Here is a 27,723-nt window from a genome sequence, read left to right as displayed (position 1 = left end):
CCGTATTAACCATGTTTATTTTATCGAGGAAAAATTCCATCTATATATATTTCTTTTCATCCTCTTCGTCTTTCTTTTTATTCTCTCTGCAACTTCATCGTTCTTCTGCAAACTCCATTGTTGTAACTTTTCTTCTTTCTTCTTCAATCTTTTTAAATTCTTCTTTATCTTCAAATTAGATCTTCATAGTTCGTGATCTTCTTCAAGATAATTTCCCTGCTATCATTTTTCATGGATTCATCAAGGTTAGTCTTCTCTTTTCTTCCTCATAAGTTTTGCTGAAATTGATATATTTGAAATTGATCTTGTTTATTGCCTTATGTGATGTTGTTTATGTGATTCCCATACTCTTGTTATTTCAGCAAAAGCGGCTCCAACACTAAATTTTCAGTTCAGAATCCTAATAATCCCAAATCACAGCATAAAGTTGTCGTTCATAAAAGAAAGTCTGCGAATGAGAAGGTAGTAAGAAACACTATCTTTTTCTAATAACAATATTGTTGCCTCTGTTTCTTATCTAGATTGTAATTCGCAGGGTGATAAAGATCTTCATAGACCTCACAAGAAATCTCGCCACCTCAAGGTTGTTCCAACTTCTGTCCCCTTCCATCTACTCATTTCTTCCAAATCTCCTGCGACATCTTCGCAAGATAAACCTTTATCTCCAATTCATGAAGACGCTGCCTCTGACTTCATTTCTTCCAAATCTCATGCGATATATTCGCAAGATAAACCTTTATCTCCAACTCGCGAGAATGCTGCCTCTGATTTCATTTCTCCAGTTGATCTTCCTATGACTGAAATTCCTCTTGTGGTTCCTTATGCGAATGAAGCCTCTTCTCTTCCCATTGAGAATGTTTCTCAACCTTCTATCTCTACTAGTTCTCTACCTAAGTCTTCTCCTTTGTCGAAAGAGACCGTGGAAGGGATAGATATTGCTTTCAAGGTTTTATTTGAGATTCTAGATGATCGCAAGAAGTCTTCTACTGATCCCATCAAGTCTAATGTTTGTGAAATTCTGAGTAAGCATTTGTGTTCTGACAAAGCGAAAACTTTAGAAAAAGAATGTAATGCTCTTCGTCTTGAAAATCAGAAACTTCAGAATGTTTTGCTGGATCGTGATAATCTTCGCAAGAAGAATGATGAATTAAGAGGTATGATTTCCTCATCTATGTCTTTAATTTGACTTTTCGATGGTTTTATCCTTCCCCTGCTTAATTATCCTTTAAATCCCTCTTTCACATGTTAAGCATTAAATCAGAAACGAGTAATGGAGAGATATGAATTTGAATTTGTTGTTGAAGAAGCCCTTGTTGATAAAGAAGTCTTAATGGATCAATATAACCAATTAGATAATCTCTATTCATATTCTCTTGATCAAATAAATAATCTTACCAATGAAAATACCCAATTAGTTGAAAAACAAGATCTATTAAGTAATGAAGTATCTCGTCTTTCTTATTCTTCAACCAAAGCTAATTTAGGGATGGAAACTTTATCAGATGAGAATAAAACCTTGTCTCAAGAGAAGCGAGTTTGTTTAAACAAGATGGTGATATCTTCGCAACAACTTAATATTCTCCAAAAAGTATGTGCTGACTAAGAGAAATCTCTTCGCTCTTTAAGAAATGAACTTAAAGAAGTAACAGAATCATCTATCACTGAAAGAGATTCACTCATTCTAGGTAGAATAGCTTTAAGTGTGAAGGCAAATCAACTTAAAGATCAATATTCCAAATTAGAAGAATCTTATTCTTCTCTTGCGAAGAAAAATGCCTTCCTTGTTTCTAAAGAGAAAAATCTTCAGTCTCGACTTAAAGGTTTAGTTGGAGATAAATTTGATGACGCAATGGATCATTGGGAGAATAGTTGTCTATCCTTGATTCAACATCTTATTTCGCAAAAGGAAGGTAGTCATAATAGTTTGACTGCCTTAATTATCTTTCCTTTGTCATATCTCTCTGAATTCCTTATCTTAATAAAATTTTGTATTCTATTTTTCGCAGAATCTGAGAAGAATCTTCATTCTTATATTTCTGATTTGGAGGCTAAATATGCTAAAATTCGCAAAGAGAATGCATTACTCGTCTCTCCCCTTACTGGTTCTCGCGACCGGGCAGAAAGAAGACTTGATTATCTTGCTTATTTTAAGGATATTCAAGATATGAATCATCAAAGAGCACTTCTTCGCCAAGTTCATCTCCGGGTTGAAGTCCTTGTAAATGACATTTTATTGTCCAACTCTCTTCCTCCTACATCAATTGATCCTTTAGAAGTAGATGATGATGAAGTTCCTCGTTCTGCTGATAGTGATTACGATTATGAAAGCGGTGCAGAGGATAATTTCCTGGAAGATGAATAAGAAGTTCCTTCTAAAGAAGTATCTGCTGGTGTTAATCAGAATGAGAAAGAAATTTCTCCTGAAGAAGTAGTTGCTGGGGATAATCAAGATGCTAATCAAGTAATTGCGGTGATAATCAAAATGCTAGTCATGAAGATCAAAGCCGAAATGAAGGAGAAGCTTGCGAGAATGTTGGCGAAGAATTCTGTCATCTCCTGCTACTGATATTGATATTGAAGCTTGAGCTTCTTTTCTAGCTTTGTTTTCTTGAGCTGTCTTATTTTTATTACTTTTGAGAGCTACATTTTTCAATCGACTTTGGAGTCAACTTTTTTTTAATATTTTGTTGATAAGAAAGATAATGCTTCTTGTATATCGATTCCCATACTTGCCTCTCATTATCTTTCTTGCAAAAATAATCTGTTATGAATGCTTATAATTAGTTTGTTTTATATATGGTCTTATTTTGCCTTCCTAATTAAAGGTCTTATTATGCCATCTCTTGTCATTGCGACAAAATCGCAGGACGTCCTTGCACTTTCATACAAAAACCCATTGATCTTGTCTTAACTTTTCTTTTGTATTATGGCCTCTTCAGGAATGTTGCGACAATATGACAGGCCTAAATATTCTTGCGAAAATAAAGCCCCATGACATTGCCGTCTTGCGATGAAATCGCAGGACGTCTTCGCACTTTCATGCGAAAACCCATTGATCTCATCTTATCTTTTTCTTTTGTATTATTGCCTCTTCAGGATTGTTGCACAAATATGACAAGCCTTAATTATCCTTGCGAATAATAAGCCTCATGACATTTGCGTCTTAAGACACTTATCAGCTCCCTAATGGAGGGTGCCGCCCTTATCTTCCCCCTGGTTGCCCCTTCAAGGAGGCGTACTTCTACCATACAAGGTTAGCTCCTCCCATCCAGTCTTAACAACAACCAGTTGTTTTCGCAGCCTCTTATCCCTTTTACCTATAGGGCTTATGGTTACGAGACTGCACCCTAAGTGGGGTTTTCTTCAGGCCGAGTGCAGTATAAGCCAAGACTTGTCAAGAATGGCAAGGACGCTTCAAACGCCCTCGGCACTCTTGACTCAACCGTGTACCTCACTGGAGAGTCCTTATTACCTTAGTCGCCCAACCTAAGTCATATGCTTAAGTTGAGAATCCAAGGTGCCTCTCCCGGATGGGTTTATTGACCCCAAATCTCCATGACTCAGGTTCCGGTGGGTGTAGCCTTTCCCTGAGTCATGTAACAGGTACCCCCTAATATGACGTACTTTAGGTCTTACATTTGCCTCTTGCGAAATTTTATTCGCGAACTAGGGTGTACGCCATAAAGGTTCGCCCCTTTCTTTTATGTCATTGTTCTCTGCGAAAATTTCGCACATCATGATCTTGTTTTGTCATGAATAATCCTGCAATTATTCTTTCAGAATTCATAACTTCTCAAAGCTTCTTACGGATAATATCTTTTCAAGTACAATCTGTTCCATGGTCTATCTAATCTATGACCAACATCTCTTCCTTCTGGGTCCATTAATCTATAAGCTCCTGTTCCAACTATCTCCTTATGATGTAAGGTCCATCCCATTTTTTCGCTAATTTTCCACCATTTTCTCGCTGATATATTGGTGTTTCTCGCAGAACTAAATCTCCTGGTTGAAATTCACGTATTTTGACACGTTTATTATATTCTCGAGCTAATCTTCGCTGATAATTCTCCATATGTTGTAAAGCTTTTTCTCTTTTTTCTTCTAATTCATCAAGTTTGTTTAAATTAAACCCGCACTAAGATTTTTCCCAAGCTTCTCTTTTTGTTGTCGGAATAACAACTTCTGTTGGTAACACCGCTTCAACTCCATATGTTAAACAAAAAGGTGACATTCCAGTAGCTTCTCTTCTAGTTGTATTATAAGCCCATACTGCATTATGTACTTGTTCGCACCATGATCTGTGATGTCCTTCTAATTTCTTCTTTAATATATCTGCAATTGTTTTATTTGTTGCTTCTACTTGCCCATTAGCTTGTGGATATAAAGGAGTGGACTTTCCACATTTTATCTTGAATGCATTAGTAACATTTCTATGTTCTGCCCCTCAAACTGTTTCCCATTATCACCAACTGTGCAGGAATTCCAAATCTGCAAATGATATTTTCGAATATGAATGTAAAGATATCTTTGTCGCGAATATGTTGTACTGCCTTCACTTCTGTCCATTTTGTGAAATAATCTGTTGCGACTATTAAGTATCTTCTTTGTCCAGTTCCTGGTAAAAATGGCCCCACAATGTCTAAGCCCCATTTTCCAAAGGGCCACACACTGGTTGAAGATGACAATGGTGCTCCTGGTGCATGTATCTTCTTTCCATGCCGCTGACAATCTTCGCAACGTCTTGATATTTGTTTTGCATCTTCATGCATGTATGGCCAGTAATAACCTTGCATTTTTGCTCTATGTGCCAAAGATCTTCCTCCACTATGATTGCCAGCATCTCCACTATGTAACATTTTCAGCACCTTTTCTCCTTCCTCTCGTGTCAAACATCTGAGTGATGGTCCACTAAAGATTTTCGGTATAACAACCCATCTCTTAATTCATAATTCGTTGCTCGGCTTTTTAACTTGTGTGTTTCCAATCTATTTCTTGGTGTTTCTCCTTTCGCCAAATATGCGTGAAGTCCATTCTCCAGTCTGCGACATTATTTATTTGTTCTTCTTTTTCATTATCTATGACCATCACATCCACATCTTCCTCTTCTTTATTGATGATGGTGACAGAAGTGTTTGTATTTTTATGCATCTCGCAGTTGGATCTGTCATCATACTTGAGATGAAAGCAAAAGCGTCTGCGAGTCTATTATCCTTTCTTGAAATGTGCCTCCATTTTATTTTGGGATTTTCGCTGACAATTCTTCAACCAGCTTCTTGTATTTCTTCAGGGATGGTTCATTTGTAGTATACTCTCCTTTTATTTGGCGAATAACTAGCTGCGAATCACTAGTGATCCTGGCGTTTTCTAGTTTCATTTCTATTGCGAATTTTAATGCATGTATCACAGCTTCATATTCTGTTTCATTATTAGTGGATTCAAATTCCAACTGAATGAAAAAGCCATCTTTATTCCTTCTGGCGAAATTAAAACAATTCCAACTCCATTTCCTTCTCCATTTGATGATCCATCTACCAGTATTTCCCATCTATTTGGTTCTGTTAATAAATCTTTTGGATCTCCATGTTCTCTTCTACATCCATCATTTCTTCTACTGCTTCATCTTCTTCTAAAGGAAATTCTGCCAAGAAATCCGCAACAACTTGTGATTTTGGTGAAGACAAAACTTCATATTTAATATCAAAATGGCCTACTTGTGCATTCCATCTCTCTACCCTTCCTGATCTTTTAGAATTCTTCATCACTGATTCAATTGGTACTTTTGTTAATACCTTTATCTTGTGTGCTTGAAATATGCGGAGCTTAAATGATGCATAAACTAATGCTAAGATTAACTTTTCAATCTTTGAGTAATTCTTCTCTCGGTATTAAAAGTTTTGCTAATGTAATAAATGGGTTTCTCCACTCCTGCGTCTACTCGCAATAATACAACACTTAATGCATGCGACGTTGTCGCAAGGTAAATCAATAATTCTTCTCCTGGTTCTGCCTTTTGTAAATAGTTGTATTCATAATGTTCTTTGATTCCTTGAAAAGCCTTTTCACATTCATCACTCCATTTAAATTTCGCACCCTTCTTGAGTATATCGAAAAAATATTTGCATTTGTCTGATGATCGCGAAATGAATCTCCCCAGCGAAGCTAGAAGCCCATTCAACTTCTGTACATCTTTTATTGTTGCTGGTGTTGGCATGTCACGAACTGCTTGCACTTTTTCTGGATCAACCTGTATTCCTTCCTTTGATACAATGTAGCCTAAAAATTTTCCCGATGCAACTCCAATAGTACACTTCTCGGATTCAATTTAATGTTATACTGCCGCATTTGTTCAAAAATCTCCCTCAAGTCTTGTACATGGTCTTTAGCTTCTTACTCTTTACTAACATGTCATCCACGTATACTTCTAATGTTTGTGTATCCATTTTGCGAACACCTTCTCTACCATTCTTTGATATGTTGCTCCCGCATTTCGCAAACCAAACGGCATTTTCGTATAACAATATAACCTCTAGGGCAAAGAAAGCAGTATGTTCTTGATCTTCTTCAGCGAGAGGAATTTGGTTATACCCTTTGTACCCATCTAAAGATGATACCCTATCATTTCCGCTGCAGATTCCACCATTTGAGGAATATCGGGTAACGGAAAACTATCTTTGGGCAAGCTTTGTTCAAATCAGTGAAATCTATGCAAATCCTGATTCCCTTGTTTTTCTTTGGGACAATGACCATATTCGCTATCCATTCTGGGTATTTAGCTTCTCTTATAATTCCTGCCTCCATTTTCTGTAATTCTTCTTCTATTTGGGAATGGTAAGTTGTTGCGATTTTTCTTATTCTCTGTTTAAATGGTCTCACATTTTTGTTAATCTCCAGTCTGTGGCAAGCAATTGTTGGATCTATTCCTGGTATCTCATCCATGTTTCCTGCGAAAATATCTTTATATTCTCGCAGTAAATTGACAGTTCTTTCTTCTTCTTCTATATCCATTTTGGTTCCAATTCTCAACACTAGAGGCTCCTCTTCAGTCCCAACATTTATTTCTTTTGTTGGTTCTGCGTCAGTGTAACTGGGTTTAGGTTCTCCCATTGGTGTGGGTTCTTTAATTGCTTTTATGGATCCTTCTCCTTCTTCCGAAATTTCGCTGGGTATTCCTTTGCCTTCTTTCGCCCTTATCATATATACTCTAAATTCTTCTTTCTTCTTTGCTTCCTTTACCAATTTTTTGCGAAATTGCTTCCTTTTTACTTGTTCTTCATAACGCCTTACTTCAGTTTGATGACATAATTTCGCATTATCAACGTCTCCTATGATTTCACCTATTTTACTTGGAGTGGGGAATTTAATACATTGATGCAACGTTGATACCACAACTTTTATCGCATGTATCCATGATCTTCCTAATAACATATTATATGGCGATTCCATATCCACCACGCACAATGTCACATGTGTTTCGATTTCTCCAATTGGAATTTGTACCACTATTTGTCCTTTAGGCTTTGTTGTGGATTTTCCAAAGCCGTGAACAAAATATGTTGAATTGGACATTTCTTCATCTTTAAATCTCTTTCCCCGAAATGCATGATAAAATATTATATCAACTGAACTTCCTGTATCAATTAAAGTTCTGTTCAACATCCATTCTCCTGTGGATTTTATTGCTGTATCCTTCTCTTTTCGTGTAATAGGCATTGTGATGACCAATGGAGATGTATGGTTCAAATTTTCTTTTGGTATTTCTTCTGCCATGAACACAATTCTTTGTTTTTCCCAATCTTTCAAAGGTGAAGTTTTTTATACCGCCATAATTTTCTTTCCTTCAAAATTTCGTTATGTATTCTTCCTTTGATGTTTTCATGGAATTCATTAACCAAGCTTTTTGTTATCATATTACACTCCAATTTTTTGCCATTTTCATTAATTCTATTCATCTTTCCTCTAACTGATTCACTGATTTGTTTAATCACTTTGTTGATTTGAATCTTCTCAATCAACAATCTTCAACTTTCGATCTTCAATCTCCCTGTTTCTAGCGCCATTATGTAGTTGCAGGAATTCCTACACTACACCCCTCATTTTTATTACTTTTGAGAGCTGCATTTTTCAATCGACTTTGGAGTCAACTTTTTCTTTTTATATTTTGTTGATAAGAAAGATAATGCTTCTTGTAATATCGATTCCCATACTAAGGAGAGATCTTTTTTGAGTGAGAGACAAGAGAATAGGAGAGAGAAAGTTTAGAACAAAGATCATTCTTGATTTTCTTTATTTTCCTTGTCTTGTAAGAACATTCAGAATTTAATCAATAAAATTAAGAGCGTTAACCTAAATGAGCTGGTCAACAATAAAATCATATGAGGGGTGCAATGTAGGAATTCCTGCAACTACATGAGACAGTAAATCAGCAGTAACCAGAACTTCAGATGGTTGCAAACATGTATACTGAAACCGTCGGTTCACTGTTTTGCATCGCAAAAAAATAAGAATGGACGGACGTCGAAGCTTCAAGCAATAACATTAAGAACTTGATGTAGTTCAGAAAATTTAAAATGTGAAGACAAATAACTTCGGTATGAAATGGTAATGGAAGTTAAAGTGCTTAAATAGAATGAATCTTCAAACTCACTGAAGAATCATTTTAGTGTTGGAAAGCGATTAATAAAATATGATTTTTAAAGTTTTAATAAAAAAATTATAATTTATTGTTTTTTTGTAAATTGAAAAACTTATTAGTCCCACGCCGTGGAGTTTCAATTTTTTAGTTGTTTTAAGAGACTATATAAGCTTTTTAGTCCCACATCGGGGAGTTCATCTTTTTAAGTTGTATTATTCTATTATATAAAGAAATTCACTAGTTTTGTAAAATCTATGGGAAAGAGATTGCTCTATATTTTAGAGGGACCCCCAAGGGAAAATATTTTATATTATTTTTTTATGCGTTCGCGATTTTCCTTAAGGGTTTTTTCGGAGTTGCGAAGTTCAAGTTGAGCACCTACTACATATGCTAGTAGTAGGTGTAGTAGGGTGTTTTATCCTACAGATATCCGTCCTGTGAGGGCTATAGCATCACTCTTGAGTGTAGCCGGGGCTAATGTATTAAGGGCAATGTGTTGAACACGTGAATCACTCTGTTTTTCAAAGCTTTGCCTTGTTGTTGTTACAGAGATCTGGAGAGCTCGTTCGTTTCATCAAATCGGTCACTTCCATTATAAAGGAGCTAAGTATCAATAACTTTTGCTTATTTGATTTTTCCTTGTTTTTGATTATTGCACCCAACAATCTTAAGACATTAGAATTTGTAATAATCATGGATGTTAATTGTGAAGTGAAAAACAAAAAAGAACGAATTTTTGGTCAGCTGTAGAGTTTCAAATTTATCTCTTAACCTGAAAGGAATTTAGATGAACCCTTTTGACCTAATGTATTAGACATCTTGATAGTTACCCTCATAAATTTCAGAATTTGTGGAGTTGTAAAAGTATTTTTTTGATATTTTACAAAACAGAGAAATGTTTCTGGAAAAATTCAGACGAGCAGAAATTTGTTGTTAACTAAAGTAGTTTTTATGGGGTAACCATTAGTTATTTGATATGGTGGTTCAAACGAAGTTTGTAAATCTAGATATTATCTTCAAAACTCATATTTTATCTTCCGTTTCGGAACTAAGGTTTGTGAGATGTGGTGTATTAGGTGATTGGGAAATTACCGTGTACGTGGTCAGAGTATAAACGAAGATTGTGGCATCAAACTGAAAAGGAACATGGCTACCAGGAGCATGTGGATGAACACAAGTCTTCCAAATCTAAAAAAGGCGAGAACATCAAACACAACTCTAAACATAGTCTTCATAAGAAAGGTATGTTTCGTAAAACTGAATCCGTCATTACTTTAATTAAGGGTGATTGTTATGTTTGTAAAATTCCTGGCCATACGGCAGTAAAGTGTAGACAACATAAAACCTTAATAAGTAGAAATTTAATGTTGAAGCAAATTAGATTAAGTTCATTGACATGATGTCGGAAGTTATTTTAATAACCGATGTGAGAGACTGGTGGATGGACTCTGGAGCCACTAAGTATGTTTGTTGAAACAGAGACCTGTTCACCTCTTATCAGAGGATAAGGGATGTCGATAAACTCAATATGAGTAACTCATCTGCGACAGAGGTTGCATAAAAAGGAAAGGTCGAGCATAAGCTCATATATGTAATATTCTCACACTGAATGAAGATTTCATGTTCTGCGCATATGAAAGAATCTTGTAGCTTGTTCTCTTGAAGATGGTAAAAGATTGAAAATCTTAATTAAATGTGGAAAACTTGTTATAACTAAGGGAAGTGATTTTTTAGGCAACAATTATAGGACTTAGGGTCTATATAAGCTTAAAGGAAAATCTGATGAAGTGAACATAGTTGATTCTTGTGCTTTCTTTTGTGTGTCTCTGAATGTTTTGCATGGTAGACTTGGAACCGTAAAATTATAAGTCAATGCATAAACTTCCTAGCATAGGCTGCGTACCCAAATTTAGTTTGGATTTTGAACACAAACGTGAAATCAATATGCCATAAAATCTTTTAGCACAAATGTTCAGAGTAATTCTAAGCCCTTAGAATTAATTCTGTTAGGCCTAGTTGACATGAGTTCAACCAAAAAGCACTATGGTAAAAGATGGTTTATAACTTTCGTGGAGATTGTACGAGGTACTATCTTGTATACTTGCTTAGGGATAAGGATGATGCCTTAGAAGCCTTAAGATGTATAAACTTGAAGTTCAAAACCAATTAGAAGCCTTGAACATAACAACTATATCCTTAAGAAGATGATAATGCCATGTTGATTAGTTCAGGATTACCTGCGACCTTGTGGGGGGAGGCAGTCCTCTTAACTAGTATATCCTGAATAGAGTACCCTTTTAAGGATCAGATGAAACTCCATATGATTTATGGAAAAGGTAGATGACCTTCTTATGAATGCGTCAAAGTGTGGGGGTGTTTGACTAAGATTGTAATTGCTCTTCCTAAAAAAACTAGATTGAAACCAAAAATGTTGATTGTATCTTCATATAGTGTATGATGAGTATACTTCTACATATAGATTTTTGGTTGTGTGTTCTGATTTTTTCTGACTTTGGTGTGAATATTATTACAGAATCTAGGGATGCTGAGTTCTTTAAACATGTTTATTCTAAACCTGTACCTCTTTAGAAATTTGTTGTTGATCCCCTAGATTTATTTTCAAACAGTCAGAACTTATCTTAAAGGATGATGAAGTTGAGGTTGAACCTAAGAGGAGTAAAACAATTAGACTTGAGACTTCTTAAGAAGCCGACTTCATAACATGCCTAGATTAGTCTGAGACCTAGACTTGTAAAGAAGCCTTGACATCTACTGAAACCCCATTCTGATAAGAAGCTTCATTTAGTAAAATGGACTCAGTCCGTCGAAACCAGACTTGGGAGTTTGCTAGTTTACCTCCAGGGAGTAAGACCATGGGATGTAAATGAGTCTTTAAGAGGAAATGTTAGGTATATGGAACTGTGGAAAAATATTAGCTAAGTTGGTAGCTAAAGGCTATAAAGTAAAAGAAGATGTAGATTTCCTTGATTTTTATTCACTTGTGACGAGAATTACTTCTATTGAGATGCTAATTGATATTGCTTCCATAAATAACTTGGAGATACATCAGGTGGATGTTAAAGCAGCTTTTGTAAAACCTTGAATTAGATAAAGAAATTTACATAAACCAACCTGAGGACTTTGTAGTGAAAGGTTATGAAGACAAAGTTTGTAAGTTGAACAAATCTTTGTATGGTTTATAAAATAAGCACGTAAACAGTGACATGGAAAATTTGATCATGTGATAATCTGTAGTGGATTTAAGTTTTTCTGAATCTGACAAGTATATTTACAAGTAACTTGTTAAGGATGCCTGTGTGACCGTATGCTTGTATGTTGATGATATGCTTATACTTGATACAAACATAGATGTGATTAATTCCACTAAAAACATGCACTGAATGAGGACGTTGACTTGAAAGACTTAGGCCCTTTTGATGTAACCTTAAGGATGAGGATTAAAAGATAATCAAACATTTATAGTCTTAGTCATTCTCATTATGTTGAATTTGTGCTTATGAGATACAATCAGTCTGATTGTAAGCCTGCGTATACTCTATACGATTTTTCTTGTAGACTCGAGAAAAATAAGGGTAATGGAGTATCTTAACTTGAATACTCAAGGGTTATAGGATGTCTGATTAATTTAATGAAGTGTAAGAGTCCATACATTGCCTATATTGTGAGTAAATTAAGTAGATATAATTGTAGTCCAGAGCAAGAGCATTCAGATGCACTGAGTAGAGTATTATGGTACCTAAAATAATATATTACCTTTTATTTGATTTATGAAAGGTATCTTGTTGTCCTTGAGGGACTTTATGATGGAAACTGGATAGTTGACTCAGAGGAGTATAATTCTACGAGTGGATATGGTTTCACTCTAGCATGAGGGTTTGTTTTTGGAAGATTTCCAAACAGACATATATTGCTCAATTCATTATGGAATCCTAAGATGCTTTTTAGAAGACATTCCTCTCTGGCATAGGTCTGTGCCAGCTACATCTATACATTGTGTTAGCCAAGCTATAATAGCTAAAACTAAAAATAACTAATCTCAATCGGCGTTATTTCCATTGATTGGATAAAGTCCAAGGAGAATATCGCGCATCCTTTGACGAAAGGTTTATCCAAAGAGATAGTTAGAAATGCATCAAGGGGGATGGGGCTTAAGCTCATAAGTTAAAATTTCCATGAAGGATACTCAATCTTGCTGATTGGAGATCCCAAGATCAAGGTTTCGAATGAGACAACTGATTTGTGGTGGGTAAAGGTAAAAACTATCGAGAATTTCATTCTCTGTCCCTTCCATATGGTGTAGACGTGATAGTATGACTGCATGTTAAGGATGACTTTTAAGAAGTCTTAATGAGTTCTATAGCTTCAATTTAAGATTGAAGTGGGGTGTAGTAGTAACACTCTTTATGGAAACTCACCTATCTGAATGAGGAAGTGGGGACGCTTCCTATGAGAATATCAGCTTTGATTCTCTAGAGCATTCTGAGAAACAGGATATGTCCAGGGCCAAATTGGACAAAACGGCACGAGCTTGGCATCAACCTTGGAGATATCATCCGTGGTTGTTATCGCGAATTACATCAAACGCTAGCAGTTCAAGACATAGTTCATTGTGTCTAGCAAGTAATTCCGGTAATATCTCACTAAACAAAGGTCCAAGACCTCATGGACACCTCTGCCTAAAATGGTATTTCCTGCGCTTTTTATGTGATTTTCGTTTTGACGATTTTGGTATTAATGGAACTTAGGACCTAAGGTTCACTAAGGATTCACTAGTTCATGCTTTTTCACTTTGGTGAAAGGAACCTTTAGTCTCACTTGTGAGGAACTAAAGATGAAATCTCTTTATACTATATGATTTTTGCAATACATAGTATGACCTTGGGGTCAACATACTATTGTGTGAGGGAGATGGCGTTGGAATGGCTAGTATGACTTCAACATGCGCGATCTGTCTGTCTGTTCATTAAGTTCGGTTCGTGAGATTGGGTTGTTAATTTACCAAGATCTATCTGTGTTTTCGTGTTTTATTTAGTTTTCATTGATATGGGGGATTGTTGGAAAACGATTAATAAAATATGATTTTTAAAGTTTTAATAAAAATTTATAATTTATTGTTTTCTTTTGTGAATGAAAAACTTATTAGTCCCACACCGTGGAGTTTCCACTTTTTAGTTGTTTTAAGAGACTATATAAGCTTTTCAGTCCCACATCGGAGAGTTCATCTTTTTAAGTTGTATTATTCCATTATATAAAGAAATTCACTAGTTTTGTAAAATCTATGGGAAAGGGGTTGCTCTATATTTTAGAGGGACCCCCAAGGGAAAATATTTTATATTATTTTCTTATGCGTTCGCGATTTTCCTTAAGGGTTTTTTCGGAGTTGCCAAGCTCAAGTTGAGCATCTACTACATATGCTAGTAGTAGGTGTAGTAGGGTGTTTTATCCTGGAGATATCCGTCTTGTGAGGGCTATAGCATCACTCTTGATTGTAGTCGGGCGCTAACGTCTTAAGGGAAACGTGTTGAACACGTGACTCACTCTGTTTTTTAAAGTTTTGCCTTGTTGCTGTTGCGGAGATTTGGAGAGCTCGTTCGTTTCATCAAATCGATCACTTCCATTATAAAGGAGCTAAGTATCAATAACTTTTGTTTATTTAATTTTTTCTTGTTTTTGATTATTGCACCCAACATTTAGTAGCAATGACATACTGAGTTCCAGATCCAACAAATTTTCTCCACCTACAAATAAGATAAAAAGCGACCATCCAGATTAGCTCTGACTGAGCAACATCGCATCAAGCTTTTTCATAAACAAAATTCCTTAATAAATAAATGAAAAGGTTGGAGAACGTCAGCATCTTAAGACAAGATAAATCCCACCACTCCACGGCTGAAATGGCCTGCATGCGTGGAAAAAATTGATATTATGGTGGGTTTGTTCGCATAATTCACCGTTTCCGAGAATTTATAATTCCATGGGATTATAAATTCTGGGATTTATGTAAATTCCTTGTGTGTTTAGTGAATTAATAAAAATTCCTAAGATTTATAAAAATTCAGGGTATTTTTTTTTCCTTTTAACTTGGCGAGTCGCGGGGCTTCGCCCCACCCCGTGACACTGCTTTTTCGATTTGGTGAGTCGCGAGGCTTCGCCCCCCCTGTGTCGATGTATTTTTGATTTGGTGCGGCTGCACGATTACATTAAATAGGTGGGAAAAAAATAGAAAATATGTGCGGATTTTATTAAATTTTTCCAATTTATTTTCACATACATTTAGTTTTTCCTTTTATTTTTGCATAAAATATGTGGATTTTTTTTCTTTTTTCTTGTATGTGTTATTTTGGAAAAAAAAAGTCCTAGTATGATAGGTATTCGACTTCCAAATCAAATTTAGATTTCCATATATTTCCAAACACGTTAAATTAAGAAATTTTTAAGCCATTTATATGTTGCCTAGTGTCCTCACCAAAACCCTCGTTTCACAAAACTCAAAAAAGGCCTATTTCAACCAATATGAAGCGAGAGTTTCATCACCGTTCAACGTGGGAGCTTTTTATCTAGGCCTTTAAGTCTTTAGATTCTTTGTACCGTTTGGCATTACCCTCAAATCTTAAAATTGCATATATATATACATGGGATTTAGAGTTAAAAAAAATGGGTTCATAAATCCCTTGATAAGTTTCCCAGCAAATCTTAGGGGGAGGGGTCAGACTCCGTATAGAGGATTTGCTGGAAAACTGAATCCCGTAGGAAACGTGATTCCAAGGATTCGGGCAGCCAAACATACAGAGGGAAACATAATTCTATCAAATCTCCTGGAACCCATAAATTCCACCTTTAAAATTCTACATCCAAACCCACCATTAGTATTTCCGTCCGAAATGGCGTGCATGCGTTGAAACTGTATGTCTATGCAAAATTAAGTTACAGGAAATATTACAGAGGTAGTGCTAATAGAGGTTGCGGATAAGATGACAACATAAGGTTGTGGTTTAAACCCTACCTGAGCTCCCCCGGTTTTAAGAATACGAGTCACACCTGCTTTCTTGGACAATTTTTCATCATGCAATCTGAGCAGGTTGGGGCAGAACAAACAATATGTCAGCAGATTTGATTACCGAAAATTGAAAATTTAAATCACCATAAAGCTTATAGGGTAACCAATAAGGAATTTCCCTTTTAAACCGAAAATTAGACAAATTACCACTGCAAGTATGAGAGATGTCGTACAAATTTGTGGAATAAGGTATTTATTCAATTTCCACATCTTCTATGGTTCAAGGTTTAGGGTCATGGGATTTAGGTTTTTCCGTCATTCTTTGTTTTTTTCACGTGTGTGATCTCGCACATTTGGACTTAACTGAGTTTTCTAACGTTGGAGCATTTTTCCAATTATTTTTAACGTTGGGACAGTTTTCCAACATTGCACCCTATATTGGATCATTTTCTCAAATTTCCCTATATGTATTTCTATATTCTTTTCTTTTGGAACAACTCATGTTACATCTTTTTAAGACTTAGAATGAATATACATCAGTTATATCACCTTGGAGGTCTTAATTGTTGGTAATGGGGTTGAATGAAACGAGAATCTAGAAGGGTTTTAGAAAAACGAAGATTCATGGAATATACAAAAAAATCCTAACTTTTGTGTCGGAAAGCCTCAACTTTTGTTATCATGATTCCAAAAAATTGGGCTCGCACTTAAATGATACATATAGTTCCCTTTTGGTTTCTACTGATACTTTGGGGATTCCGACATCTAAAACACTAAAATTTCAGTGTGATGTTTTTGGGTCATGGTGCACTCATGTTTCTTGCAGGATTAGGAAGGAAGTCACAATGCATTTTAGGGGAGAATGGCCTTACAACAAGATGTCACTTTAACTATAAGCCTACGGAGATAACACGAACATAAATACGAGTCACACCTGTTTAAACCCTACCTGAGCTCCCCCGGAGGCTTACTTCATTAATGTATCACTGATCAGTAAGAAACAAATTTAGCGCATGGTCATAAAATTGTCAGGTTAGATGGAAATGCATTTTATTTGAGAGGAGGATTGAGAAATGAGTAAGTTGGGAACTTACATATTGTTTCCTGAACTGATTAGATTTTGTGTCTCTTTGCTAGGGCTAATGGAAATAAGTATGGGTGTGATGACGCTGACAGCACTACACCAAATCAAGGTTTTCCTAACAATAGGTTTCCTAACTAATTTTATCTTGGTAACTCAAATGATCCATTATAATTCTAGTAATGCTTATAAAGGGTTACCAAATCAATTAATAGTTAGCATAATTAGAAATTAAATCATAAAAACTAAATAACTATTCAAAGTGTGAGATCATTAGTTATACATACCTAACACATTTTCTAATAAATCACTGTTACAACTATTCTTACCCAAAAGTAGATGTCTACTAAAATCAACCCCATTTTTGTAACTCTTTCTCATTTTCATTTATAACACACTTATACATATCTAACACAATGATTTATTTTAAACTTTAGAAAATAGAATTTTAAGATTTTATAAATCTTTTGTTTGGAACCCAAAAATGGTTCTAAACCCTGGGATGACCTAAACCCGGAACTAATTCTGTCGGTGTGGGAACCAAAAATTGAGTTCCACTTTGATTCGTTGACATAACCAAACCAAAATAGAGTTCCTTAGCAAAAAAAATTGTGAGACACAACAAACTTTCTCTCTTCTCCTTCACTAAATCAAACCCTAGGCTTCTTCCTCGGAATCGAAAGAAAACTCAATCAAATTCGAATAAAACTCCAATTGAGTAAATACCCATCGTATTGGTTTCTCTTGGTTTATTAAACTCGCTAAAATCTGAGGAACTTGAAGAGAAATGATTACGATGAAGGTAATTCTGATCAAATTTCTTTTCTTCAACCCATTCATAAATTCTCTGGTATGATTTCTCGTATCCTTCTTCGATTACTCTTAATGCAGTTTTTCAATTATGAATCTAGGGTTTAAACATTGAGGGATTTTTAAAATTGGGTTTAATTGGGAGTTTATGATTCTGATTTTTTTTTAAATTTTTTTCTGTTTGGGTGATTATGTTTAAAATTTAGAGGAAAATTGGGATAATTTTATGAAGATTAAATGGGTTTACCTAAATATCAGTTAGATTAATTTTGTACGAAATTTGTGTTGTTGTGTTTAATGTTAGCTAAAAGATCCATTTTGATCATGGGTTTTGATTGTTACTTTGAACTATGATATGGGGATTGTAAATTAGGCTTCAGAAAATCCCACATTTTGATCTGAATGGTAGTTTCGAAACCCGTATGAACTTCTATTTTTCGATTTTAAGCCTAAGGAAATCCACTAATGAACAATGTTTGTATTTTATTTCATCGTTGAAAATTTTAGATTAAGTTTGGATGGTGATAAAGCTTCAACCTTTAGAATTTTCTCTAGGTAACCTAGGTTCGAAATAATCAGTTGATGGTGTGTAGATATTGTTTAGACAGATTTTGAGGTGCGATGACAATTGCAGTTGTTGTGGTAGGTTTTGCGGTTTGGGGATTATTCACTTGTATGATGTTATCCAACTATGTGGCTAAATAGAGAAATCACTAGTTTACAATCTCTAAGGTTATTCAAAGATAAATTTAGACCCACTTCATGTTTACGCAGGATAAGGCGTTATGTATTCACGATATAGAAATATTTGTATGACTATTTTTGCTGTGAAGCAGTGTCACTAAGTAGGATATTCTTTCAAAATGATAGAGGTGTATCTCCATAGAAAGAACAAGAGTTACCTTATGAAGTTATTGGGGCTTGCGCGTTGTAGAGTAATGATATGGAGCATACCCCTGCTATTACTATATGTATTTCAATATCTAACCTGTTGATTTTGTATTCAAACAACGACCTCTAAAAGGTCGTATTTCGATTCTTGGTCATTCTAGCAACGTATTTTAGATAATGGTGTGTGCAAGGGATATGTCAATGTCATTTAGGATTATAAGATTGGGACTATTAGTGAAATTGCTTAAATTTTTTCCTTTTGATTTAAATTTCATCGAGGTCTAATTTTAACACGATACATTTCTCTTTAGGCAGGCCAGGTTACTATGAGTATAAAAGGGGTTACGTGCAAGGACCTTGCAGTACCTATTTTAAAACCTTGGTCAGTATTACCTCTCTCTAATTTTAAAGGAATCCATTTCTTTTTCGAAACACTCCATTATTTCCAAATACTTTAGGTGGTCGTAAGACAGATCCACCTTATACTTTTCTAATGAGAGTTGGATAATACCATCTTTTGGTGGATTAACTTTTGTTGTTATGAATTGAGTGGGATATCTTTGATCTGATGAACTAGCATCCCAATGCTGGATTTGATTAGCTTCTTATTCAAGTTGTCACTCTGGCCAAGTGTTGTTGACGTCCTTGTTTTATAAATTTGACTAGTGAGTTATCGTTTTGAACCTCATTAAGCAAATCTGATACTAAAAATATATAATTTTCAGAAATATCGTACTCTTTCAACTTCATCTAGGAATACTGCTTAAAGGGGAAGGACATAAACAATAAAAGAAGTAACTTCTTGCTGACTTTACCATAATTGTGATAGGTGTTTAATATGATTGTGGTTATTAGCTTATTCAGTTAAATGAGAAAACTGAAAAGTAGGTTAGCCTACAAAAAGTAGGTTAGCTTATTGATATCTGGGCTTACTTGTGGGAAGGTATGTATTTCATATTTAATCACTTAGCTTTACATTGAGTGGTCATGTCAAAGATACTTCTTAACACACTCAACAAGCAATTAACAAGCAGAAGCCATGAAATAGACTACAATTGCTATATGCCTACATGTCATATCGTGTCAGACATGAGAAATATGGAAACATAGACAACAATTGCTGCTTATGCCATTATCTTCCCGTTCAATAGCTTTTAGGCAGTTTAAATTTTGATTAACAGGTTGACGGCGTTTGTGGGAATCCCACTATGATTGTCGACGAGATAGATTCTCCTCATTAAGTGGTTGCTTCTCCGGTGAGTTTACTTTATAAGATTTATTTCTTTATGAATACAGGCTAAACTCCTTAACAAAATTGTTCATCTAGGAGTCTTGGCTTAGGTGTCTACAGTTTGTCAGGTACTCAAGTTACTGTAATGATCCCAAAGAACTGAGTTTTCGCCTCAGCAGCGCAATGTGTCTGTTATTCAGCTGCTTGGTTCTGATAATGTAAAAATCACCTCATCAACCCAATGTGTCAGTCATTCAGCTGCTTTGTTTTGATAATGTAAAAATTTCTTGTTGCAGGAATATATTGTACTTGCCTTGGAATCCTAAGAGGTTAGTGTAGAATCCAAATTGTGTGCCCCCTTGTTGCGCAACAATTCTGTTTTATTTGCAATCATGTTTTCTTACTTATTCATCTGGAGATGATAATGTGTGACTGAGATTCATATGGGTGGTGGCTTAGAGTGTCGAGAGAAGTGTACAAGTCTTGGAGAACTATTTGATTCTGAACCAGATGCGCAAAAACGACATGCGAAGTACAAGGTTTGGCTGAACAGAAATTGTATCCTACTTCAGAAGCACCTGTTATGTACCTGGACAAGGTCGAACTTACCACTACACCTTCGGCTAGCTAGTTTTGAGTTTTGTTTGTTGAAACAACTATAACCAGTTTATACATTCAAACAGAGTTCAGTAAATAAATTTTGTGTAAAGGTAACCCCATGTTTGATTTTGGTTAAATAAATGGTCAAGGGATTTAAGTCTATTTTAAGCTTGGCTTTGTTTTTGTTTTCCTGCAAGTCTGGTGGCTTTGGTAGGCCGATTAGTTCAACGGGACCCTAAACCTATGGATATTATTCATAATATCCTTATTGACATCTTCCACTAAGTCGGATAATGATAATTATTGAATTCATTTATCATTTTTTGATCCATTCTTATGTTCGGATTTTATGTTTATCCAAAGGTCGTACTGGATATTTATCATTGATATTATTTGAGAATGTTTCGAATCGATTAAAAGAGATATATAGAGAAATTAGCCTTTGAGTGATTAAATGTGTCTGCAGTTGAAAAACTCGGAAGATAATCGTATAATTCTTTAAAGTATATGTGTTTGAATATTATTGAATCTGTGGTGCAATGGTAGCACGTCTGACATCAAGGCAGAAAATGCGTGTTCGATTCACGCCAGGTTCACTCATTGTAATGCTTTACAATGATTATTTAAATGTGCGAAATTGTGGGTGAAGGTTCATATGGAATGGTGACGTGTTTCAGTAATTCAAAACAACTTTCTCGTCGGATAGTGTGGCAATCGGTTAATTGAATAAGAGATTTTGTTTTTGAACTAATCTGTAATAACTTCGTAATTGTGTATAGGGAATTGATATCTATTTTGTCAATCTCGTTTAAAATTTGCCAATTTCTTTGAATTATTCGTAAGAATTTCATAATTGTATGCAAGCGGGACGAAGGTTGATACGCATCTCTATTACTTTTGTCGTTATACCGAATTTGAAGTTCGAATCGACACTGAGGTTCATATTTATTGATTTCGATGATGTGTCCTACTAAGTTTGATGTCAGTACCCTCCCGGAGCTTCGTGGTTCATAGTTTGTTTACCGTTATACCACATTTGAAGTTGTAATCGACATCGAGCTTCATATTTATCGATTTCGATGATGTATCATGCTAAGTTTGAAGTCGTAACACTCCTGGAGTTTCTTGGTTCATAGTTTGAAGTCGGAACCCTCCCGGAGCTTCATATTTATCGATTTAGATGATGTATCATATACTAAAGCTACTTCATGAAATGTATGACTAGTCGAAATTATTTCATGACCTATGTGACTCATCTAAACTCCAACCGGAAGAACAAAGAGAAAGCACAAAAGCACAAAGAAAACACACTTCCCCTGATGCAACTGCAGTCATTGATTTCATTTTTCTTTCTTTTGATTCCTTCTTATACATTCTTCGGATTTATATATAGTCGAAGGTCGATAAAAATATCCAAATTTGTTCTGATTTATATGTATTTTATAGATTTTTGCCTTGACGAAGGTTGAGAAGAAACACACTTTGTCTTGAAAAGAAACACACTTTCTCAATTTGTATGAGTATCCAAAACCAGTTGTCCACCGTTAGATATCTCCACAATCCGTATGAAAATTCATCTCAACCGTCCAAAATATTTTATACAAAAACCTAAAGGTGATTTCTTCTCACTTCCCCTTTTCTCTTCTTTCTTTTCTCTCTTTCTCCGTATGTTCTCGCCTCTACTCCAAAACTCTCTCTTCGTAACAAAATTTCCAAATCGAAGTCTAATTAACATGAACTACAAGTATGTAAAGCAGTGATGATATACATGGCATTGGATCTGAACTTTAGGCGTTATTAAGAACTTAAACTCACTGATTGAAGCAAAATCTAGGGTTTGTGTGATCTTCTCTTAAATCTGTATAGATTAACCTGTTCTTTCGTAGTTTATTTTGTTTTTTCCATGGTTGATAACGATTATTTCATGATTCTGAACTGTTTGAGCGTGTATTATGCAGATTTCACCATGTAAAGAGCCTAAAGATGGGTTTCCATTTTAGGTTATTTCCAATTCCTCAACAACTCAAAGCATCGACATCAAGGAATTGTACTTTCTGGTAACTTTTTTACCATTAACATCAGTGGTCTTAACTGTTCTCGTAGCTAATTAGAATTATAGGGTTTCTGGTGTTAATTTCGTTTGTTGAATGATGCAGATGTACTCTTTGGTACTGGTGATTATGGGATCCGGTAACAAAAACAATTCAGTTTTTAGTTTCAATTTCAATTTTTCTTCATCAGTTTTGTAATTTGATTTCTTGGGATTTTGGATTTTGGATTTTTGTAGGCCAGGAATGCTAAAAAGGAAAAATTGTGACCAATGTTCAAATGAATTAGGAGGAGATGGAATCTGCAGAATTTTATTTTCCAACTAAAAAGGTTTGATTGTAGTATTGATTTAATTACAGTTTTCGCCTTCTTAATATGCACTTTATTGATTGAGGTTAAAATTATTGTATTTGTTTAAGTTCAGGAAGAGGAGAAGCTTAGGCCTGATTTACTAGTTACCAATCTTCAAAGAAGAACAAAAGAGAGTAAGTATTCAGGCAATCTTATTTTGTTTTTTGTTTTTTGTTTTTCAAACTCTTATACTGATACTTGTTTTGATTTGGTTTCGGGGTTTTAGTTGTTGGGTACTTTCCAATTTTAAGGGTGGAGGAAGGAGGGACTGCCAAGAAAGGATTATGTTGAGCAACTTCAGTTGGATTTGAGTTCTTACTACGGTTTGAATGAGTTCCTGATTGGTATTCTTGTTGAAGCAATGAAAATTCGTGGATAACTTCTCATTGTGATTTTGTAAATACCTCTCATTTTCTTTTCATTGCTCTATGTTTTCATCTTTCAACAGTTAGCACAACGTTTTTACATTATGAGGTATGTTTATCTGTCTAAGGAAAAATACCTAAAGGTACCTACATATTTCACTTGCGTACTGATCGAAATTCTAAAACATACTATAATAAGATGATTTGGTATATGAAGTGTGTCTATTTTATATTGTCAAGTGCTTCGGTTGAACAAGCTAGTCATTCTAACAACACTATCTCTTGTGTGCTGCATATTCTTTTCAGTGTCATTGTTATGATGATATTGAAGCTTTTTGGGTAGTGGAAAAAAGTGGATTGCTTGATTGGACCATTGATCGGTTTCACCTCCGTGGTTTTAGTGATTTTACTATCTACAATGTTCTTAAGGAAATAAAGAAAGTCTAGGAAGAGCAGCAGGTAAAACATCAATTGTTGTTTTGTTTGTATCGTTCAAATTGTGGAGTTTCGTAGTGCGTAGAATATGGTATTGATTATGTTTCTTGTTGATTTTTCAGTTGATTAAGGAGGTGACCACTAGAAGATCTAAGAAGTATGGTTTGATTTGGACTACTTTTTATTTTCATGTTATTCTTGTAGGTGGTTTCTTGTAGGTGTTGTGCAGGGAATTATGAACTAATCTACCAGACTGTTGTGCAGGGAATTATGAAGCGTAGGACGAAATATCTCGGGGAATGATAACTGGTGTCAACTTAAGTACGGAGAACTCGCAGTTCCTACTATTACTACCATTGTGCCAGATTTACTAGCTAATTGAGTTCTTTTTTTCAGCTTCAATTATGAAAGAGATATCTCTGGTAGGGTGGGACTAATGTTGATTGTTACGTCATTTGTGTAGTTTATGGGGATATTGAATTATCACACTGTATCACCTTAGATTCATGTGTAGTTTGGAGGGAGAAAAACGTCTTAAATCCGGCATCTGGGAAGAGGCGCTATAACTGTAGAAATGAGGTCTATCACAGGCAAATAGGTCCTGCAATGTTCCAACAAATGACAGAGCAGGTATGCATTTTCAGATATTTCAAAAATTCAAATTATGAAACTTAATTAGAGCCATGCTGGAATGCTGCACAAAATCACCCATATGATAAGATCACTGCTTTGCATTTTGAGAGCACTAATTCTCAAGCACCAAAATATTAGATTTTTTAGTGCTTGGACACTGCTCTCTGCAGGTTACTGAGAGTAAGAGACTGGTTGTACACCTCTGAACATTTTTCTTCTAATATGCACTTTTCAGGTTTGTGAGCAATGTCCAATTATCAAGTATGAAAGAGAGGGGTACTTCATCACTGTTGATATCGAGAAAGGGATGCAAGATGGACAAGTAAGCTTAAGCCTTTTTTATGTATTAAATAAATAAAATAACAAGTTCTCTCAACTAAACGTTTTATCTGATTACCTGAAGAGCAATCTGAAAAGATGAGGCATGTAGTTAGTATAGCACATTGACTGCTTGTTGGATCGTTTTATGTGCTCTTCCCATTTTATTCCTTCTGCTAATAAAATGGTCTTGTTGGTGACCTGATGTGAAGTAGTTCGCTTCTGACAATGAAGCCACTTCTGACTTTTAGTTCTCCTCGGCGAGAGACCAATGGGGTTCAGACTAAACATCTTTGTATCTGTAATTCAAATCAGGGGATAAATTAGAAATCTGGTGTGAATGACGGAACAAATAATTCGTGCTCCAAATTCTAAAACCGCATATACGCTCATCTAAATTATTCCTCACCTATATGAACTTTTCCTTTACTTGATTATATGTTTGTGATTTTGCCGTTGGAATAAGCTTTTGTCTTATATTGTCTAGCCTCTAGCTACTTCATAACCTCTAGGATTCTTGCAGGTGATTTCTTGTTATTTTCATGTTATTCTTGTAGGTGATTTCTTGTAGGTGTCATGCAGGGAATTATGAACTAATCCACCAGACTGTTGTGCAGGGAATTCTGAAGCGTAGGATGAAATATCTCGGGGAATGATAACTGGTCTCAACTCAAGTATGGAGAACTCACAGTTGCTACTATTACTACCATTGTGCCAGATTTACTAGCTAAGGTTTGAGTTCTTTTTTTCAGATTCAATTATGAAAGAGATATCTCTGGTATTCTTCAGTTGAACAACCTAGTCATTCCAACATCAATATCACTTGTGTTTCGGACTAAAAAATCGAATTATAATGCCACAATATGTTTTTTTTTGCTCTTTTTACAGGTTCTGCAGCAAGTTATGGCGGTGCAGCAACAAAACCAACATCCTTCCAATAACAATCCAGTCCCAGATGTTGAGATTCTGAACACATGCTACTTTTATTTTGAGGATCAACCACTTTTTGTACTCTGTATTCTTTAATTTGCGACATTTTGCATCTCTTCTCCTCTCCGATGTAAATTTAAGCAAGTGTCCTCCTTGATTGTGATTAAATATAATATATATAGATTTTTCTCATGTTCAATCACTTTTCCTTGGTGACTTCAATTATTCATGGATAGCTGGTTAAAGAGTGTATGGATTTAGAAAAAAATTCAGGCTACGGTCACTTTTTGGTGACCGGGAAAGTTCAGTTTCAGGTCACCGGAAACTCTCTCGTGACCGGGATTTTTTAGTTCAAGGCACCTGGAAAAGACACATGTCGTTTATTAACTGGTCATTTTAGTAGTTATATAGATAGTTAGCAATGGTTATAACACACTCTCTACATTACAATCTAAATAGGTAAATAGTTAGGATAAATATTGTAATGAAGCAAAGGTGTTAGCCTATTTAATTTCCCTAATGGATTAAAAGAGTTAGACAAGTTCCTAACACAATATATAACACCCTATAGGTAACCATTTTTTTTAGTTAAGGAAATTAGCTTGTATTTTTTGGTATCACTTTTCTTTCATGAGGAAATTCTTCATGAGGAAATTCTTGATTTGGTGTAGTGCAGTGTAAAAAAGAAAGCTCTAATTTGTAGCTTTGAACCATCCTCCTATTTCCGGAGGTAATTTATTTTGAGTAGTTTGTTCAAGGGACAACGATTCTATTGACTATACTTGAGAAAATCTCTAAATTGTATACAGTTTGTATGTTGGTTACCATCGTACCTCATAATTTATACTAACGTTTTGTAGATTACTTGGATAATGTTTAAGGTAGCGCAAAACTGCATTAGTGTGTGGGTAGTTTATAAGTAGGTTTTATTCGAAGAGGGCCTCTGTAGAGAATTGCTTTTATTTATTAAGTGATTTAAAATATAATCCAAAAGATTACAACTTGACTTGATGGCCATTAAGTTTTTGAGGAGAAAAAGTTTTTAACGGCACGGATTTAGTCCTAATTAATTTATTAAACACCGACTACGTAAAATAAGGGGTTTTTATTAATTTGAGGATATGAAACAATGTGGTTCATATCTTCCGATATCGGGTTTTTATTAATTTGAGGATATGAAACAATGTGGTTCATATCCTCCGATATCGCACCAGCAATAAAAGTTGGAGTATAAATTGGGACTCCGCCGCACTATCCAATGTCATCTGAAACGATTTTGATCTCGCAGTGCTAGATCATAGAGTATCTAGCATCATCTCATCCGTCGATTTCATTAGATATGACGTCAGTTAACTGGGGAATTTGACCATGGTTATGGAAATGTTTTCACTGTTTCTTGGCGCAAGATCTTTAAGTCTACTTTTTAATGGAAGATTACCACTTTCTTTTACAGGTTTGTATCATTTATTAAATCTCGAGATCTATCGTACCGTGTAGTGTTGCTATCCAAAGTTCAGACTATATTCACCCACATATAATTATCTTTCCTGTATAAAGCTATGGTAACATTGAACAACTAGTTTTGGATCCCAGGAAACGATGCACAAGTCCAATTAATAACTTCCGTAGTTAGTTTTCAAACCTATACAAAGTTAAAAGGTTCCATATTTAGCTTTTCTGAAGCTTTTATGTTCATGTTAATGGAGATATAAGAATGGTAATTAATTAGTGATGGTCTGTTTTGTCGCTTGAAAGGATAGATGCGAAAATCTCTTAATAAATCTACTCACACACAATGATTACAATGAGATATGAAGACAGTTCTCTGCATTCCATTCGATTAGAAATAGCAAGCAAAGAGTATTTATCGAAGAGGAATCTAAAAAAATCACGATTACTTTGTATGGGGAGAGATAACCATGGTTACCTTGTCTGGTTAGTAGATGTCACATCTAACAAAATAAACTGATCGGATGCTGCTAGATATTATTTGATCTAGAACTGCTAGATCAAAATATTTTCCTAATTTCTGACCGAATATTTATCGGTAGCTACAGCATTATTGCTGTTGGATAATTATTTTTTATCGGTAGCTACAGCATTATTGCTGTTGGATAATTATTTTTTATCGGTAGCTACAGCATTATTGCTGTTGGATAATTAATTGACGCACCAAAACAAATGTGAGTCACTTCTTTTCATGGTTGCGAAGTTTCCTCTTTTTTCCTGTAGGACAGCCAAATGGGTTGTCACCTTGAGTAGTGTCTTTATTTCCATATCAAACATGTTCATGCATCGTCACTTACCTGTAGGGAACTAGACTAGGTTCCTAATAGGTTCCTCTCTATGTATCGTCACTGGGGTTTAACCCGTGACATA

At 35.2% G+C, this 27,723-nt stretch overlaps 1 long non-coding RNA gene across 1 annotated transcript; it reads left to right on the top strand.

Moving 5' to 3' along the window:
- Positions 1–24,361: 24,361 nt before the first annotated feature.
- On the top strand, positions 24,362–25,532 carry LOC113313016. Its single transcript, XR_003341715.1, has 3 exons — positions 24,362–24,418; positions 25,032–25,146; positions 25,303–25,532. It is a non-coding gene; the product is annotated as an uncharacterized LOC113313016 (long non-coding RNA).
- The last annotated feature ends 2,191 nt before the right edge of the window (positions 25,533–27,723 follow it).

The sequence above is a fragment of the Papaver somniferum genome, chromosome 1, assembly GCF_003573695.1.
Source record: "Papaver somniferum cultivar HN1 chromosome 1, ASM357369v1, whole genome shotgun sequence".
NCBI lineage: Eukaryota > Viridiplantae > Streptophyta > Magnoliopsida > Ranunculales > Papaveraceae > Papaver > Papaver somniferum.
The sequence above is the reverse complement of the archived record's forward strand: the minus strand, read 5'-3'. Positions and strand labels throughout refer to the sequence as shown.